The sequence below is a fragment of the Mesocricetus auratus genome, unplaced genomic scaffold (assembly GCF_017639785.1).
Source record: "Mesocricetus auratus isolate SY011 unplaced genomic scaffold, BCM_Maur_2.0 Super-Scaffold_4256, whole genome shotgun sequence".
In the NCBI taxonomy this organism is placed as follows: domain Eukaryota; kingdom Metazoa; phylum Chordata; class Mammalia; order Rodentia; family Cricetidae; genus Mesocricetus; species Mesocricetus auratus.
The window spans coordinates 130,221,474-130,235,445 of record NW_024429182.1 but is presented as its reverse complement, the minus strand read 5'-3'; the positions used below and the strand labels follow the sequence as shown (position 1 = coordinate 130,235,445).

Here is a 13,972-nt window from a genome sequence, read left to right as displayed (position 1 = left end):
TGCTGAGGGTGACGGTGGGCTTTGAAAAAGAGGACACACTCCAGCAGGGCATGTGTACTCAGCGGGACATCCCTACCTATATCTGTAGCTCCAGCGGGGTCACAGCTGCAAAGGACTGCTCTGCCCAATAGCCAAAATTGCATCCCGACGTTCCGCCCCTCACTCCTGTGGTCTGTGTCCAGACCCAAGGAAGACTCTGAGAACATCTTGGCCCACCAAAATCTTTGTGATCTACTGCACTAACCTTAGGCAGAATGGCCCCTGGCTGTCCCCAGGGCCAACGACAGTGAGGCAGCTCACCACACTCACCCAGCGGTGCTTTGTCAAAGAGTCTTCCAATCCACACACTCGGTGTTCCTCCTTTGCCACATCCTGGCATAGACGTCAAAGACCAGGGTTCCTCTCTTTTCTTTATTTTGTTTTCATCGTGCTTTTTGTCAAGTCCATGCCATTGTTTACTCAGCCTCATTTGGGCATCCTAGGAATTGCTGCAACCTATTTACACAAAACCAAACCCAGGGAGGTGCATTAGAGGAATTTGAGATTGTTCAGCTTGTGCCTGTGATTAAGGGCAGTGGGATCTAACCTAGCTGCCTCTGATGTCTGTTGAAAGGAGCCCTGGCCAGCGGGCCAGTCACACAAGGGCATCTTTGGAGGTCCAGGCCACCTTCCCTAGTGGATGCCAAGCAGCCACGACGCTGAGGAAGGCTGTGAAATTGCTGCCTGAGTGGCATCGTTCGAGGCAGGCAGCTGAGCGGCCCACCTGGTGGGGACAGTGGTTGATTGTCTGGCTGTAGACAAGCCCGTGGGATTGTGTGTCACTGGCAAGGGCTCGGCGTCTGATCGCCATCCACGGTGACCCAGTGCACCTGAGGCCCTGGCATGGGCCTGCTGCTAACTTTTCTGCGGAACGGCTCAACATATTTACATACCCTTACATTCCAGGGATCCCTGCCTGCAAATCTAAGGAACTTGAAAGCAAAGAGGTCACAAAATCCTGTTATTAGACCACAGGCTGCAAGACCCTGTTTGTTCCAGGCAAGCTGTGGTCAGGTATGCACCAACAAGACACCTAATATCACCCGAGGGAGTGGGGGGACACACATGCACACACCACACCACACCACATACCTGGGTCTTTCTCCTTCTAGATGTAAAGCCTTTTCCCTGAAGGAGGTTTTTCATATCTGTGAATGATAAAAATAAGGTCAGTGCACTCTAAAACAGCTAGGAGAGTCTGAATGTCCCCAGCACAAAGAATGGCAGATGTCTGAGGCAATGGAGCTGCTGACTGATTGCTGTGGCTTGACAATTGCACAGTGTATTCTTTTCTAGGGCCATCGTGCTCTACCCCTGAACATGGCAAATGTTACGTATCTATTAAGCACTTTTCTTTCAATGTGAAGATTGAACTCAAGGATTTGTTCAGGACAGACAAATGCTCTACCACTGAGCTAGTCTCCCCCACCCCCCAATATTTGTAAACATTAAGAAACAAAGGGAAATGGAGGGTGCCCGAGTTTCTCCTTTGCCAGAGAGCACAAAACTGATCTCAGAGTACCAACACCACCTCCACGACGGGGCTGAAACCAACCAGTTTCCAAGACCAGAGCCGTTGTGTTCGATGAGAATATTCTGGGATTTTTCCCGCGGCCGTCGGGGTGCGAGCATGAAGTCTGAAATGCATGAACCAAGCAGAAAACACTGTTCCCTGGATAGCAACTATGTCCTTTGTATTCCCAGGAATCTTGCATTGGGGTGTCTCCTGAGGATTCCAGCAACACTCCCCCACCCCCACCTCCTGAAATTGCCAAATTAACTCTAGTCCACAGATGCTTCAGTTTTATAGCTGGAGTTCCTGGAGTCAGCCTCCGACTCCTTTTTCTTTTTCTCCATAAACCCCAGGTTTTGATCCACAGAACAACTCGTTTTCCTAACTCCCAGTTCAGGCTTTGTGTAAACCTCTCCAGGCTGGGTCCCCCCCTTCAGCCCACCCAGGCCTGACCCAGCTAGCCAGATGGATGGAAGAGAGCCCAGGCCCATGCCTCACCACAGCCAAAGCTCAGAGCCGCCTCCTTGGTTCCCACCAAGTCCCAGTCTTCCGGTTTGGCTCCCCTACAGACGCGGAAACAGAGATGGTCGCTCTGGGTTTGACCGCTGGGACAAGCACCCAGACTTGATTTTGCTTTCAGCTTCCTTTACCTCTCTAACTGCATCACCTGTTTCTACTTTATCTCCTCCCACAATCTCCCTCCACCCGTTTGGTCCCTGGGACCTTTGCCTAGTTTGAGCTGGGACTAAGGACTCCCTTAGATCTAGGTCCTCTGTTTGGTCTCAGAGAATAAAGTGAACTTTAAGTGCGGGGACAATCGGAGCTGGATAAAACCTCGGATCTTCAGGACTCGGCTTTTTCAATTCCGTCCTGCTCACTAAACCATTTCCAGTTACCTCCCCGAGAGCTAGCTGGCAGGACCGCGTGCTGACATGCTATAATGCTGGCAAGCATCGGATGGTGCGGGGTGGTTTCCGCTTCCAGTTTTCCTCTATCATTTCAGAGCCTGCCTTTGTCCGTGCCTCAACCTGAAGGTAGTGGAGGTAGTCCTCAGTTTTCTCTTCTCTAGGGTAAACACAACTCAGCCTCTTTGGTTCTGGCTTTTCTGTTTGCTCCTCCTGCTTCTGTAGGCTCTGTGTTTTAGCTGTCTAGTCTAAAATGCAGACAGTGCCAGTATACAAGGGAAATGTTCGCAGGATGAAGAGCAGAACACTACCTTGTGCCGGGTCAGGCACGCCAACTTGCCCACATCTTTCTGTACCAGCTACCACGCCTCTGTCCCTGTCTCCTAAATTCTCCAGGGAGGACTCAGAAATGACACGCTCTTTCTCTGGTTCAGCTGACCCTTCCCATAAGCTGTCCTCTTTCCGTATTTCCTCCCAGTGCCTGCTTCTTTCCCTTCCCTAACAGCTTTCATCTGGAATTTGTCTTTTGTCTCTGAACTCCTTCCCCCAGGCCTCCTGAGGCTGCCCTTCAGATACCATCCTCTGATAGCACCCCAAGCCCAAGTCTATGCTCTCCATCATATCCTGTCTTGTGAGTTGTGACACATTACTGCAGTATTTGAATCGCCCTGCCTCTGTAATATGACTCAAGTATGTTAGGGTGTCTTTTCTTTTTTTAGGGGACTAAGGATCAAACCCAGGGCCTCATGCATACTAGTCAAGTGCCCTCTCTCTTAGTGGCCTCCCCAGCCATATGAAGTTTTCTTTGGTTATTTCCATGTGAATTATAGAATCAAATTTCCAATATGCGTCAAAAAGCTGAAGTATTTTCAGTAGGATTGCACTTACATACTTTGAAAATAACATTTTTACTAATCTTTTGAGAGTTTCATACACTGTATTTTGACCATGTTTACCCTTCCTCCTCCAGCTTCCCACAGATCCACCCACCTCCCTATCTACCAAACTTCTTATTCGCTCTCTCGTAAGATGCACTGAGTTGAATTTGTATTGCTCAAATACTCTTGAGTGTAGGGTTTGCCCTGGGGTGTGGTTGCTCTACTACTATGGGTCATACCTTTTGAGGAAAGTGACTCTCCCCCTCTGCAAAAACCCATAGCTCCTCATCTAGGGAGAGGACTTCATGCCCAATCCCCCATTCTGCACTGGGATTTGGTCTGGCTTGAGCATGGCAAATCTTGTGAGTTCATCTTTGCAACTGCCTTATATGGAAGACACTGTTTCCTTGATTGTAGGACACATGAGCCAGTCAAAGATGGTGCTGAGGGGAAGTCAGATGGGTGAGCCCTGAGCTTTTTACCAAAAACGATGATTGGTTGCCTAGATGGAACCAGATAAGGTCACTGCATAAACAGCTCATGTTCACTAGGTAAAGCATAAGTGCCTAGGCGTGTGACAGGCTGACCTTTAAAGCCATTGGCTGGCTGTTTTCCTGCTCTGAGCGTTCTTTACTTTAAAAGATGCTTGGTGTGGGACAATAAAGGAATTCCTGCTTGACTAGACTCCCTGCTGCGTCTGATTGTCTCGGGGATCCTGGGAGGCTGGGGAATGGGTGAGCAGCACACTTATCCTTCCTCGGACCCAGCCCAGCCTTCCGTGAGCTACACTCAATGTCACCTGCCACCTCTGCCTCTTACCATCTTTCTGCTACTTCATTTTCCAAGAAGACCCCAAGTCTTGAGAACTTTGTTATATAGATGTCTTATGACAGGACACCCTATAATCTCTTATTCCCCAAACCTGACCATTTCTGAGTCTCTATGTTAATTGTCATCTACTGCATGAAGAAGTTTCTTTAATGAGAGCACAGAGATGCACTGATGTATGCCTGTAACAATAAATTGTTAGGGGTCATTTCAGTGCTATGCACCTTTAGTAGAATGACAGCAGAGGGTTCTCTCTTGGAGCCAGTGATATATCTAACCCAAAGTTCTTAGATCCATTAGAAGTACCATGTATGGCTCTGTGCTGTACACCAGGCCTTAAAACCAGTCAGAAAGTGGGTGGGTACTGCCATGACATTTGTGCCACTACTCTACCAGTGGACCAGACAAAAGTTTGTACCTCACAGGATTCCTAGCTGGATGAGACTGATGATTACTTTTATCCTCTGTTAGCATGTATCTTGCAGCACTATGAAAGCTAGCCAGTAGGGAGGGAGCTTTCAAGCCAGGATTTCTCTATGTCTATAACTCAAGTATGTAGTATCTTTAGAAGTATGGTCCCAGTGTCAGATTCTCAGGGGCAATGGAGAACAAAACAACAGTCTGTAATGTTTAGGGTCTATGGCATCCTAATGACCAATAATTTAGAAGAGGCAATCCATTTCTGGTACTGAGGTTTTCAATTGCTAGCATGTGGTGTCTACTTGGGGTCTTGTTCTCCTGTTATAAATATATATATATATATATATATATATATATATATATATATATGATAGAGTATGTGAGTATGTTTATATGTATCCTCTACCTGCCTTCCCAGCCTCCTTATCCTTGCTGCTCCATTAATAATCTTTCCCCTTTATATCACTGCATTTGTGTCTCCTCCCTTGAGTCTCTGTTCCCCCTCACTAGTTTCCTAACCTCTGTGTGTATTCCAAATGAAACACACATACATCGAAAGCTCTTTGTTGTAGGTGTTATTTGCTTAGTGCTCTTTTGCTATATTAAAGAAATGAATGATACACATACTCTATTCTAATGATAAAATCATCTGCATTCCTAGCAGAAGCTTACTGGTTTATGACAAAATGTTATCTGAGGACACTCATAAACTAGCAAAGCTAATATTTCCTGTATGGCTTCTGTATCTAGAGTGACACATGAAACCAGCCAACAGTTCTTCTTTCCGTAGAGATCACATTTACCTCATTAGTGAATCACTTCACTTACTATCTTGAAGAACTTGTGAAAATGAGGACCATCTTGTTTTCTGTCGATTCATCAAACACATCACCACAAAAAACAAAATGAGGTTTTGAATGAGCACTCAACAGTGTTAGCTACCATTATTAATTTAAATTTCTACTATTGTGTCAGTTTTGGCAGTGTATATTCCATATTCTCTTTGATTTTTAAAAAAGAATATCAACATACAATTGTACAAAGTAAATTTCTTGTTTAAAATTTTCTTTAATAGATATAGTTACTGGACTTTCTAACTTATAGACTTTGTTTCTGATGCTTTTATTTTAGAAATGATTAGTCCTGTCAAGGAAAATTTTTAGAATTCCTATTCTTTTCAAAGGTCTTTGATTTTACCAGTTGTCTCTACTATCTACCTTCCAATTTTTTTTATATTCTTCCAAATAAATTTTTAGTTTTCTGACTTTATGCTAACTACAGTAAAATTTAGGTCTTCCTATAAGTATTATCTGTTATTTCTTGTAGTGCCAAGAGTTGAATTCAGGGCCTTTTACATGGTAGGCAAGTGCTCTATCTTAAACTTAGAGATGTCTTCTCCAGCCCATGATTTCTTTTAATCTATGAATAATGTATAAGTATGGTGTTTTTCTTTCAAATTTGGAATGTTTTTAGATAACTGTAGTGTCACTAATCCTTGATTTTCTTAGATCATGAGAAAGGAGTGTAGTATGTATGATGTTTGTTAGTTGGAATTTGTTGGGACTTTTTAGCCAAAAGAGTGACTGATTTTCATAACTTTCAGTGTGCTCTTTGTTTATCAATTGCAAAGTTGTATCAAGTGTGTAGATGTTTATTCGATCTTCTGCATTCTTCTTTACTTTTTGTCTAGTTGTTGCTTTCACTTTTGAGAAATTGGCTATGTGTAACATAATATTTGTTTTTATTTCCCTGTAGAGGCATCCTCATTCATTTGGTCAGTACTTTAACTTTTTATTTCATTAGTTTCTAACCTAGCATACTTTCTTCCAATTTTTCTTTTGTTTTCTTTTTTGTTAGCTTAATTATCTTTCCTTTTAAGTTAGAGGCATACTTTATCCTAGATATTTTTTTTGGGCCAGACATAAACTTGAGGAATATTTTATCCTACTTTGTGGGGCTTTTTCTCCTCCGAGTATCTTTTAAAAAGATTTCAATTTGGATAGAGTTTAATTCATTGGGAGCCTTCCTTTTGTTTTTACCAATCTGTTTCATTTAGTAAACTTTGACTACCTCAAGTCATAAAGAGGCTGTTTCTTCTATAAGTTTCATGGTCTGTTTCAAGCTGGTTTTGATGTATAAGAGAAACATAAAACTTAAGTATTTTCTATATAGATACGGTTAACAAAATTCACTATAAAGAATTCAGACCAAAGGAGCGGCTTAGCAGGGCATGGTGGTCCATGTCTTCAATCCCAGAACACAGGCGGCAGAGGCAGTCAGATTTCTGTGAGTTCAAGGCCAGCTTGATCTACAAAGTGACTTCCAGGACAGCAAGGGCTACACAGAAAGAAACAGAAATTAGACATTTTAGCAATATTGAGTCTTCCAATACAGGTTGGCTAAGGCTCCAGTGTCTTTAGTTGTTTGATTCCTCTTAGAAAGAGGCTTTATATCATCTGTTAAATGTATTATCAAGTAGGCCAAGCTTTTTTATATTACAAATGAAATCACATTTAAATTTTCAATTTTCTTTCTCCATCTATTGTTATTTATAGTCTCGCTGGGTATAATAGTCTGGGCTGGCATCTGTGGCCCTTCCAGCTTTCTGTGTGTCTATTGAAAGGTTGGGTGTTATTCTAAAGGATCAGCCTTTCTATGTGACTTCTCTTTTTTCCCCTTGCAGTTTTTAATATCCTTTCTTTGTTCTGTACATTTAGTGTTTTGATTATTATTGAGGATCTTAGGGGAGGGAAAAACATGATCAAATATATTGCATGAATTTTTAAAATTTAAAAGTATTTCAATTTTTATTATGTGCTATAATTAACTTTGTAAACTTACAGTTTCCAACAGTTAGTTTTGTCACTTTAAGATGGATGAAGGTCTAATACCAAACTAGACTCCCTCAATATAGGTGACAATGGTTCTGGGACAGTATGCAACTGGCAGTGCTCCAAGACCTAACGCTAATGTATAACCTGACTTAGTGGAGCCCATTCTCTATGGAGAGATACCTTGCCCAGCCTAGGCACAGGGGTGTGGGCGTGGAGCGGTGCCATGGTCCTGCCTCGTCTAGATGATGGGACAGACTTAGTAGACTTCCTATGGGAGGCCTTACCCTCTCTGAGGAGTGGATGGGAGGAGGAGAGAGGAGGGAGTGGGAGGAGGGAGGGGAACTGGGATTGGGATGTAAAACATAAATAATTAAATAGAGGGATGAAGGTCAGGTTTCCTGCACCATATTATGTTGCTTTGCTCTTCACTCTTCTCTTATGGAAATGCCAGGACTGAAATGACGGTGGATTAAACAAACAGGCAGCTCTATTGACTTCTCATAGTATAGAATGCACACTCTAGTGTTCACATTGGGTGACGTCCCCTGTAAGAGTCTCACAACTGTGACTTACAAGACCAAAAAAGATCACCAGAGTCACTTAGTACAGATTTAATGCAAAGAGATTCTAAATGTTGTTAAATGTTTGTTCAGCACCAACGAAGACAGTTTTTTCCTTTTCTTCCTTTCTCTTAGGTCTGTTAACACATTGATTTGAATTGGTTCCTTTCTGATGTTAAGCTGGTATAACTACTTACTTGCCTGTTAGTAGCCTTGTTGCATATTTCTGGTTAGTATTTGCTAATAATAGCAACACTAGCAAATTAATAATAGTAACTTTACCAACTTTTATTTCATGACCTTTTTTATTTTGTATCACTCCTGACTCTAAAGCCTCATGGATGACACTACCAGGGCTAGGCTGCCTGCTGATGATCCCTGGCCTCCAAGAATTACATTTGCAGCAGCAGTAAAATTCCCTAGTTCTTTTCCTTTTACAAGTTGGAAGCTTAGCAGGGTGGGGTCCTGCCCTGAGAGCACTCTCCTTCTGTTCCGTGTGGATCAGGCATATCCCTAGTCTCTTTCAGTATAAGGCTTATCTTCAACATTAAATTTCCTAGTGTTTCTTTTCTCTTCAAACTGTACATTATATTCTTCTTTTGGCCCCTTTTATTATTATTCATTGTAGACCTGCATAAGAGTGATCACTAATAAATGTGTGACAGAGTCCATGTTAGGCTATTCCTAAAATCTCCTCTGCCAAAGAATTTAGGTCATTATTTTTAAGTTTAGCCTCAGGCAACTTCTTGGGGCAAGGGCAGAAAGTAGCCATATGTTTTCAGAAATCACAAGAATGCTCTGCAGCCCACTTGCTCATATTGTTTTCCTCTGAAACCTCCTGTGCTGGGTGGCTACAGTCCACATTGTCCTAGGTAATACTGCCTTTCAAGCTTCTACTGCAACAGCCCATTAAACATTGCTTACAACATTCAAACCCCAAACCTTCCACACTACTCCAAAAACAAATATGGCCGGGTCTGCCACAGCAATCACCCAATCCCTGATACTAACCCCTGTATCAGTTACTTTTCAATTTTGTTAATAATTTCTATAAGACAATTCTCATCTTTCCTGATTTTCTCTTTTGTTCTTCTTCTCTATTTCATTTAGTTTTGCTCAAATCTGTATTTATTTTTCTTTTCCTGCTAGCTTTAGCTTTCCTTTGTTTTTCACTTTCTAGGGTGAAGTATAAACAGCAGAGTTCAACCTTCTAAGAGCCTTAGGTTGGGCTTCTCGAACCTGCATTTCTCATGTGTACCCTGCAGATTTGTGTGGGGTTTGTGCTCCAGCCCCGAGCTGCTCTTCATCTCTCCTTTCTTTGGTCCCAGTAGCTCTGCTGCCCTGAATTTTATTTTCTGGTTCCTCCAGCCAGGAAGACCAAAGCTTTCTATTGGAATAAGTGAGAACTTGTTCAACACCAGTGGGATGTGCTGTTTTACTCCCTTCTCCAGAGCTGCTGACTGGTACTGTCTTCTGCTTCTCATAGCCAGTCTGCTATGACAGATCTAGGTGGTACTCACTGGACGATGCTGGATACAGACACTTGTATCTCTTATAGCTGATGAGTGGATAATTAAACTGTGGAACATACACATAATGGGATATTATTCAGCTGTAAAGGAAAAGGAAATAATGAAACTTGAAGATAAATGGATGGAACCAGAAAATATAATATTGAGTGAGGTAATCCAGAAAGAAAAATACTACTTTTTTCTCATCTGTGAGTCTTAGATTCAAATCTACAGAGATGAGTGTACAGCCAGCCTGGAGTAACCACAGAAGTCAAGAAGGTGAAAGGAACCAAGGTGTGTGTGGTGTGTGGTGTGTGTGTGTGTGTGTGTGTGTGTGTGTGTGTGTGTGTTGGAGACAGTGTCTAGAGAGGGGAATAGCAAGATAGAGGTGATCTGAAAGGAGAAATGGGAAAAATAAGGAGAGGGATTTTGTTGGGGAGGGAAGGGGGAGGAAAATACTGAAAGAGACGGGGTACAAGAATAAATAACACTAAGGATGCTTGAAAAATACATAGGAAGTCATTATTTTAAATTTACCTGAAATTATGTCTAATATTGTAATACATCTAACCATATAAACACACACACACAAACACACACACACACACACACACACACACACACACACACTGAAATTATACTACTTGGGGGTGATAATACTACCTCCAAGAGCTACAGACTATTTAACAAAAACTGTGTACCAAGCATGGGAAACTTCCTTTTGAGTGGTTGGTCAGGGGGGTCAGACTTCCCCCAAAATATAGGCTCTTGCTGTTGCCCTTGGTTGCCTCCTGGAAACTGAAGTTCAGTCCCTATTGCTGAAGACACCATGCACTTTGGAACAGGACTCAGATGATTTGAGTGGGAGCTGACCTGAAAACCTCCTACCTGAGGACTAGCTTTCATAGTGCCAGGTGATATGCAAATTGCTAAGAGAGGAAAGCAATCCGTATTCCATGCCAGCTGTAATGTTTATGATCCATAACAATGACCATCATGGCAACATATCCCTAAGGGTGCAACAGTGGTATTTATACCTTGGCAGTAACCAACAGCGGTCTAATTAGACCCAAGCCTTACTCAACAAGAGAGAAATCATGCCTGGTACTGAAAACCTAGACAACTCCCTGTGCTAACTTAGGCTATGGATCTTAAAGACCCTACTACTGTCACTTTTTCTAAACCAGAATAATCCCTCAATTCAATTTAAATACTTATCCTTATACCCACAGGTAAATGGAGACCTTACTCTTCATCAGAGAAGCTTATTTTTTGCAGCAGATGGAGACTATTATAGAAAGCCATGACTAGTCAAAATGCAGACTATGAGGCGCCTGTCCCAGCTGATACGTTGACAACACAACGCCTGTACTCAAAGCTCAGTGAGCATCTTGGAAGAGGAGGCAGAAGGAGAAGACCAGGAAGCCTGCTGTGAGATTGTGCCTTATAGCTACAATAGGAAGATGCATCTATAAAATCTCAACAACATGGCTGTCCAAAGAAGGCCTGAACAATTCCAGCACTGGTCGACATCTTAGCGTAGTCAGGATAAATCTCACAGGGTCCTATTCCTAGTTGAAAAGTGGCAAGTAACTACTGCTGAAGGAGAGAGAATTAGTCTTCCCAGGGATGGGCCCCCTGATTGGCTGTCCAGTACCACGTGGTCAGTCCTAGAAACTTAAACATGTAGACAACATTGACTGTCCCTATTCAGCAGGTTGTATTCATGTTTGTTTGTGTGTGTATGTAACAACAGTAGTTAAAGAAGAGGTCATGGATTTGGCAGGGGTGGACATGGGAGAGGTAGGAGGGAGCAGAGGGAAGAGGGAAATGTAATTATATTTTAATTGAATAAAAAAAAGACCTTGATGTGCAGTTCAGTATTGGAACACAGTATTAGAATACATGTGCAAGGCCGTGAGTGAAGGTCATAATGATAGACACACACACACACACACACACACACACACACACTAAAAAAATAAAGCTTTCTCTTAAAGCTCCCCAGTAGATTTCTGAGTGTCACAGGCAGAGCTGCATACATGCCAGGCTTGTATGGTCCCAGAGGGGAGATGGACTACGCTGACTGCCAATGAGCCCTGTGTGGTCCCAGAGGGAGATGGACTACATTGGCTGCCAATGAGCCCTGTGCTGTCCCAGATGGAAGATGGACTACACTGACTGCCAATGAGCCCTGTGAGGTCCCAGAGGGAGATGGACTACATTGACTATGCCAGTGAGCCCCATGCTACCTCTGGCCTCATGACAGCCACACAGAACTCCATGCACTAGGCCATCAAGGAAGAAGCAGAGTGTGACCAACAATGAGACACTCCCACGTGACAGCTGTAGGGCTTATGCATGACTTAAAAGTGCTTGCTAGCTATTGCTGGGGTGGGTCAGCCTGTGCAGCTTCCCTGTAGAGGAAGTACAGATGTTCCCTGTGATTGTAGCAGCTGCTCGGAAGGCATCAGGCTGGGGAGCATCCTGAACTTGGACAATTATTGCGGGTACATGAGGTCTCAACTTCTGGCTTGCCTTGCAACTGTTTCATTTTGCAGCAGTGTGAAGGCAATACACCCTCAATAGAAAACACACATGAATTTGGGGGTTTGCTCCTTTCTTGGACTGGTGATGGACTGTGGCATGGTCCTTTCTCACCACAGGGGGGTAACAGTGGGTGCCACATTTTTCCAGGCAGCCTTGGATAACAGGGCAACCAACACCCTGTGTGTTGTTAAACTGTGATACTCAGTAGGCTATGGATAGTCAATGTATCATTGGTTTAACAGCATTCTCTCTTTTTGCACATGTGTATGAAAGGGTATTGTGGGGTGTGTGTGTGTGTGTGTGTGTGTGTGTGTGTATTTGAACATATAGAGGCTCGAGATTTGTATCAGGTGTCTTTATTGATCAGTCTTCATCTCACTTACTGAGGCAGGATCTCTTGCTGAATCTAGAACTTACAAATTAGGCTAGTTTACTAGCCATTTGTTCTGGGATCTCCTGTCTCCACCTCCTGATAACTGGATTGCAGGAGAGCTGCCATGCAGATTCAGCTTTTATGTATGTGCTTAGGTTCTGAACTCTGGTCTTCAAGTTTTTGTGGCAAGCTCTCTGTGCACTGAGCCATCTTCCCAGCTCTGATTTAACAATATTTTGAATTCTTAAATCAAAATAAAAACTATTTAATTATTACACAGTTCCTTCCAAAATGGGTGAATCAGTTCACTGGAGGCAAACTTTCCCTCTTACACATGCTTCCTAGGAACACCCCATGAAATATTCATTAGTATTATCCTGAGCCAATGCTTGAAATAATTAAAGCTATCTTGAGATCATTCTCTGGCCATCAGTTACAGAATGACAAGAGAAAATTCTCCAAAATGCAGGAATTGGACGACACATTTCCAAATAATCCATATGTCAAAGATGACGCCTCAAAGGATATTTTTTAATTTAAGGAACTGGCTGAAATCAAACAGTGTAGCAGAATCTTCAGGGTGTGACCAGTGCCCAAAGGGAACCTGACACCACTGAAGGCTTGGGGCGGGGAACCCTCAAATAAAAAACCCCAAAGTCTCTCGTTCACAAAACCACAAAACACAGCAGGATGTACCAAAAATGAGTGGAAGGAAGGACATGATGAAGACAAAAAAAATGATGAGATGATGAATGGAAAGGTGAGAGAGAAACAAAACGACGGGTCTCTAAATACTGAAATTGCTACCAGAGAGCAAAGAAGCTAGGCAGAAGGAGGGGAGGGAAGGAGGGGAGGGAAGGAGGGGAGGGGGCGGGAGAGAGGCAGGAAGGAGGGAGAGGGGGAAGGGAGGAAGGAGGGAGGGAGAGACAAAGGGACTTGGACAAATCAGCAGTCTGAGGACAAAGCTGGGACATCATTACAGAGCCTACAGCCAGACACACGTAAGATCATGTGGGAAACCATGAGAACTCTGTGTCAGAGTCTCCGTCCTGCCCCATCTCACCCATTGACAGGAAGTTACCCGTGAGCCAGCTGGTGTTGAGCCGTGGGCACCTCACACTGCACATTTCCCCACGTCACAGAAGCCAACCCCTGCATCTGCCCACCACAAAGAAATCCAGCTCACTCCTTGTTTTATTTGCACTCTGTAATTTTCCAGAGTGTACGAAACAACGTTTTCCTGTTCTTTACAACTGGCATGATGGGATTGTTGTGTAACCATCACGGCTGTCCACCTGCAGAACCTTCTTTCTAGCTAAGGCTGTGCACTTGTTAAACACGAACCCTGTTTCCTCCTCTGTTGCCTGGCAACCACCATCCACTTCCCATCTCTGTGGGCTTACAGAAGGAGAATCACAAAGAATTAATCTATGATTGTTATCTTTGCACATGCGTTGATGAGTGAGTGTGTGTGCATGTGTGCATGTATGAACCGGTGTGTGTAGGCCGTGGCATATGTGCGAACGTCAGGGAACAACCTCAAGTGGTCTTCCTCTTCCTC

The 13,972-nt window shown here is 43.4% G+C and overlaps 1 long non-coding RNA gene across 1 annotated transcript; it reads right to left on the bottom strand.

The window, feature by feature from the left end:
- Positions 1 to 290: 290 nt before the first annotated feature.
- Positions 291 to 2,248, bottom strand: LOC110343597. The gene is made up of 4 exons (XR_002385885.2): positions 2,051 to 2,248; positions 1,595 to 1,676; positions 1,132 to 1,187; positions 291 to 495 (listed from the first exon to the last, which is right to left on the bottom strand). It is a non-coding gene; the product is annotated as an uncharacterized LOC110343597 (long non-coding RNA).
- Between the last annotated feature and the right edge of the window lie 11,724 nt (positions 2,249 to 13,972).